This window comes from Pteropus alecto, unplaced genomic scaffold (genome assembly GCF_000325575.1).
Source record: "Pteropus alecto unplaced genomic scaffold, ASM32557v1 scaffold28, whole genome shotgun sequence".
Lineage (NCBI taxonomy): Eukaryota > Metazoa > Chordata > Mammalia > Chiroptera > Pteropodidae > Pteropus > Pteropus alecto.
In genome coordinates this window covers 1006592-1012655 of record NW_006441063.1, presented here as the reverse complement: position 1 = coordinate 1012655, position 6064 = coordinate 1006592, and the positions used below count along the sequence as shown (strand labels likewise).

The window sequence follows — 6064 nt, the reverse complement described above, 5'->3', positions numbered from 1 at the left end:
TTAAGATTCAGCAAGCAATCCACAGATACTGAGCTTATAGTTGCCTCAAAAGGCCACACCAGAAACGGAGGCCGGCTGCCTCCAGTGTGAGTCTAGGCGCTGCTCAGCAATGAGCACCTGACTAAGTGAGGACACACCTGGATGTGGCTTGGGTGGAGCCGCAAGTTGGGGGAGGCAGGGTTTCAGGGAATCCTCTGGGCAGAGCGACCTCTGTTATGCAGTTTGATGAAGTCAGCTATGGCTGCGCTGTGTCCATGCACTGGGAGGAGATAGGTCTCAACAGGGAACAGTGGACACCGCCGGCACTTCTGTGCAGAGCAAGTATCCCCTTGGCCCTCACTCCAACAATGTCTCTCTGTAAGTCCCTGGTGCCCCCTGCACCTAGCCAAATCAGCACTGGTGCTCAGAGCAAGCAGGTCCGACACCGCGAAAATCCACTCACGGATGCGGCCCCTTGAAGAGGCTTCTGCCGCTGCCACAGCCTCTGTCTCACTCAGTCACTCAGGACCGGGCAACCCCACGTCCTCACCCCTTCCTACCTTCTGCCGTTGCAAGGTGCTTTCTTGGACTTCTCCCTAGTTATATGGTTTGTTCATCTAGATCCCAGGCAATTTTTCCTTGCTGCTGCTCCTTGTTTCTGTCACAACTTTGATTTGGTCACCAGAGGGATGAACAGAGCGTCTATCATCTACGCCATTTTTTTCTCCTAAACTTCTTTAATTAAGCTCAACATGGTCTCATTTTTTCATATACTTTCCTCCAGAATTTAGTTTTTACTTTTTATTTTAACATAAATAGATTTTAATCATGATTTAAACTCATAGAGGCCTGGTTTCACTTTTGATTTTAACTTTCTTTTAATTGAGATATAATTGACATATAATATTAGTTTCAGATATACAAGGAATGCTTTTTAAAGGAAGGCCAACTCAGTTAGCTTGTCTCTTAGGCTTTTTGCCCTTCTTCCTTTGCCATGTTCCTGGAATATAGATGAGATACTCAGAGATGAGGCAGCCCTTTAAGAAGGATATAGACAACAGCCAAGCATGATCACAGCCAAAGCTATGAGGAGTCTAGGTGCCCATGACACCACGGAGATATTGTATTTATCCTGGACTGCCTTCTCCTAAACTTTATTATGGGAGAAAAATCTACTCCTGTTTGGTTAAACCTCTGTGATCAAGTTTCTGCTCCATGCAGCTGAATACACACTAACCGATAACAGCTGTACGCTGAAGTTTACCTTTATAAAAATTGTGAAATTTATCATGCACAAAAAGATTAAAACTAATATAAAGGATTTAGAAATAGAGTTAAAGAAGTTCCCTATCCTCCTCCTTCTGGAGCCTACTCCACTCTCCTCCCCTAGAGGAGACAACCACCCTGGCTTCATGTGGCAATATTTTCTCCAAGGTTGTTGTCATGCCCCTTAAAAATTAGTCTCTTGTTCCTATTTTTAAAAAGTATTGAGTTCCTCCCCTAAATTTCATTGTGACAATAAATAAGATTTTTTAAAAAGCAAAACTCTACAGGGACAAAGAGATTGGGAGAGAAAACAACAACAAAATTTTAGAAGCAAAGAAGCAGATAGACACGCTGTTACTGGCACAGCAGACCAGAAGAGCTGAACTAATAAGTTTATCAAGGTAGGGAGATCAAGGAGCAAGCTAATTTATGGTATGAAACTCCAGAAAGACTCAGCGTTTGGAGGCAACCCATACCTCTGAGGGTGGGATCTAAGTAGTACTGGAAAGAAAAGAAGCGGTTTCATTGAAAGCGAATGTATCAGTCAGAATCTAGTCAGGAGACAGAAACCACACCAATTATTTCAACAGAAGGAATTTAATATAAAGAATTGTAAACTAGGCATAAAGTTGTTAACTAGGTAAATGAAAGGGTAAAAAGAGAACTCTTAAGGTATCACTCCCAGGGCTAGAGGAAAAGGGAAAAGGATGGGATTTTAGAACCTTAGAAACTTGGAGGCGGGGCCCACGGGCCCAGGGATCTAGACCTCTGAGAAGAGGTGTTGCTAAGCTCCTGCTGGTGTCTTTGGTGTGAGAGCATGATGAGGCTGGTCGTGAGCGTTGGAAAAACTGCAAACCTACTTCAGCTATTGCTGCGGGAAAGACCTTTTGCTGCAGTGAAGCATTGTTGGGTGCTGCTCACCGCAATAGAAAGAAAACAGGAAGTTTCTTGTCTCTTCTTGTTTCCCCAGTCTTCCAATTTCCCTCTGTTGCCCTCTATGGGCAGAGGCTAACAGAATAACTGGCAAAATTACTACAGGTTTTCAGAGTCCCAGCTTCAGTGTTGCAAACCTGAGTATAGAAGAGTTGAGCTTAGAACTGGGAGACAATAACATAACTGTCAATACTGGTATTAGAAGCAAGTATTAGAAGCAAGTTTGAACCCAGATCTCCAACCTCATCAAGGCAACTGCTGCTTCTTCCATACCACCTGAAAAATGAGGTGTATTCTCTGGAGCGTAGAGGGTCTCTAGACTGGGGAACATTACACACTGTTGACAGTGGGATCCTATACCAAAAATAGGGATTAAATGAAAGCTTACTGAACATCAGGACCTCAGCCTTCTTCTCTCAAGTTACCTCCACTGAAAAATCAAATATATATTCTCCAGGCAGGGGATTGGAAGCTTCTTCTCTGAGAATCTGATAGCCCAAGAAAAAAGACCTAAATATCCTGATATCAATATAATAGGCTAACTAGATTGTAGTGAAATCTATAATCAGTAACCCTACCAAGCTCTCTTCCAATCAGGTTTTTAAGTTATAATATTAAAGGGTGAGCAAATAGCCTAGAACTACCAGACATCTCAGGAAACTCTAAGGTACAGGACAGAGACTAAAATATTGAGAAAAAAGAACTTGGTGGAAACATAGACTATACTGAGAGATATCATCTTTAGTAGTTAATATTTTCTGAGAATAAGAGAAGACCTTGCAACCAAATAAAAAGAAAACAGAGAATAAGAAAGAATTCTTAGAAATTAAAAATAAGATAGCAGAAATGAAAAACTCAATAAGAGGATAGGAAGCTAAAGTTGCAGAAATCTCCTATAATGTGGAACAAAAAGATAAAGAGATGGAAAATGGGAGATAAAAGACAATAAAATCATTGGGTCAGTCAGGAAGTCTGACATAGGAGTAATATGAGTTTCAGAGTAAAAACACATGGAAAATGGAAGGGTGAAATCATCAAAGCAATAATTCAAGAAAATTTCTCTGACTTGAAAGATACATTTCCAGATTAAAAGGACTCGCTGTATATGAGCTAAGAAAAAAAAAACAACTATAACAAGGCATATAATCATGAAATTTTAGAACACAAGGGACAAAGGAAAGATTCTATGAGCTGCAGGAAAAAAAATTAGTTACAACAGTATGGGGCCAACCTCCAGAAACTTTATTAGAGACCTCAACCTGCTGCCCAAGTACTCTGGCAATAATTATATGCAACTATAATAAATAGCTATCATTTTTTAAGCACCAAAGACTTCACATTTGTCATCTCTTTTAATTTTATAACCATCCAACAAATTAAATAATCCTATCCCCGTTTTAAAGATGAGGAGATTGGAACTCTAGGAGGTATATGACTTAAATAAGTTCACATAGCTAATTAAGAGTTAATAACAACAATAACTAACATATATTTAATGCTCACTATGTGCCAGACACTATGCTGTAACAGACACTATTGGTTGCCTAGCCAGCAGCCATCCCACCTCTTACCTGCTAACAGATTCTTAATTTTGTTCAGATAACTATTCCTTGGAAAAAGGGACCTTATGTCCAGCATGATTGTCCAAGCCAGTCAGAGTGATCCTATTCCCTTTCATCAATGCTTGAATTAAAAACAGACTGTGACTCAGCTCTGGCCAAAGATATAGGAAGAGAAGTCAGTGAGGAATTTCTTGGAAAGGTTTTCTCACTTTTAAAAAGAAACAAAAGAAAGAGATGACTGTCTTATGCTGCTACATACTGTAGTTTCTGGACGTGATGCCTGGAACTATGGCAGCCATCTTATGATCATCAGGGGAGACAGCCTAGGAAAGCCAACAAGCTGATGTTGGAAGAGCATAAAGCTGGAAGGAACCTAGGCCTTTGGTGAACTAATCAATCCTGAAACTTCCCTACTTTTAGACTTTTTGTTATGTGAGATAATAAATTTTTCTTATTATTTCAGGAAAAAAAAATAGTTACATAGGGTCATGTATCAGAATGGGTCTGAACTTCTCAACAGCAACACTCAGAGCGTAGAAGACAATCGAGCCTTCAAAATGCCAAGGAAAATGAATTCCACCCTAGAATTCTATACCTGCAAAATAATCAATTAATGTGAGGATAGATTAAAGACATTTTCAGATATGCAAAGCCTCAAAAAATTTACCTCCCATGTACCCAATTCTCAAAAGCTATTGGAACTGTTCCATCAAAACGAAGGATAGAACCAAGAAAGAGAAAGACACAGGAACCAGGAAACAGAGGATATAACTCAAGAGAGAGGTGACAGGAGCTCACAGGGTAACAGTGAAAAGAAACTTCGAGACAGAAGCTGAGCCCGAGAAGTAGAGAGCGATCAATATAGATTAGAGCAGGTCAGATATCTCTAGAAAGAATTCTTCAAGAAGATGAAATTGATGGAATACTTGATGAATTTGAACAATAAAGATTTGGAGGAGGAATTCATTATAAATACATAGGAAATGACACAAATGAGAAAAACAGGAAAATTTAATTTAAAATTTAATGTAATTCCAGGAAAAACAAAACATTGAGTGAGCAAGGAAAAATAGTCATGGGGTACTACACAGCTTAGTCATGAATTACATTTACATAATCATAATGATATAAAGAATATTAGTTTAGCCAAATTATGATATATCTATATTGGGAGGCTTGGGAATGGAAAATGTGGCTGTATGTGGTAAGCAAGAAGCAGGGTGATTAGTGAAAGGGCAAAAATCTTCATTTTTCAAATTGAGACATCAATTTGAGAAGCAAGGGCTGTCACTACAAAAAGCAAGGGCTGTCACTATAAGCATGTTTTTTAGTGATATGAAGAGAAATACCAAAAGAAACCGTTTAAGAGAGAAGCAAATGGTTGCCTTTGGGGAGTGGAAAATGGAGGCAATGGGGTACAGAGGATTGTTCTTTCTTTCATTATTAGCCTTGTAAAACTGACTATTTAGAAGTTTGAATAACTTTAGTAATAATAAACCATAAGAAGCATAAGAAACCAAAAAAAATTTTTTTTAAAGAAAAAGAGCCAATTACTAACTCCAAGGCAAACAAGACTTATTCAAGAAAGGAAAGAACAGGAAATGTACTCAGCTGAGAATACGAGTTACATAATGTGCCAACTATGTTCTCTTTGCCTTCCAGATCCATCTACCCTTCTCCACTGGCTCTGTGCCCAGGAGGCGGGCCTCTATGGACTCTACCAAAAGGCTCCCGTGTCCTCTGGCTTCCAGGTGGGTTCTGCCTGTGGAGAGCCCCAGCAGTTGAACAGAGGGAGATAGGAGGACTAATTGGAGTACGTAGTTTCTGGCTGCCTTCCTTGCGTGGTCATTTCGGGCTGGCTGCATGCCTTCACAACGGTTACAGCTGCTATCAGGCAACTCCACCTATACAGCTCTCGGGTCTCCAGGTTCTTCGGAGCCTACAAGTGGTAATAGAGCCCCACCGTTTTACCAGCCCTATCTCTAGTGGTTTCCCTATACCCTGCCCACACTTTTACAAATGGTCCCTTATTAAACTCTTCTTGAATTGCCCAATTTGAGTGTGCCATCTGTTTCTTGCTAGGACCCTAACTGATACACATAATCATGATAATATAAACAATGAATGTTGACTTAATAGAAAGTTCATAATATATTGGGAAGTAAGGAAGGGAAATATGTGTCTATTTGAGGAAGGTACATGGAAGGGAGCTAAGTCCTCATTTTTCATAAGAAAATGGATTCTATCCATTTCATAAGCCAAAAAAAGAAAGAAATAGTACCAAAAAAAGAAATAGAAGTATATTCATATTATTTAGAAATATG

At 39.6% G+C, this 6064-nt stretch overlaps 1 long non-coding RNA gene across 1 annotated transcript in view; it reads left to right on the top strand.

Annotated features, from left to right (window-relative positions):
* The window catches only part of LOC107196131, a 75214-nt gene extending 69428 nt beyond the window's left edge, over positions 1–5786 (top strand). The window contains exon 4 of the long non-coding RNA XR_001517493.2: positions 5403–5786. This is a non-coding gene — a long non-coding RNA (uncharacterized LOC107196131). The remainder of the gene's footprint in view (positions 1–5402) is intronic.
* Positions 5787–6064: the final 278 nt, after the last annotated feature.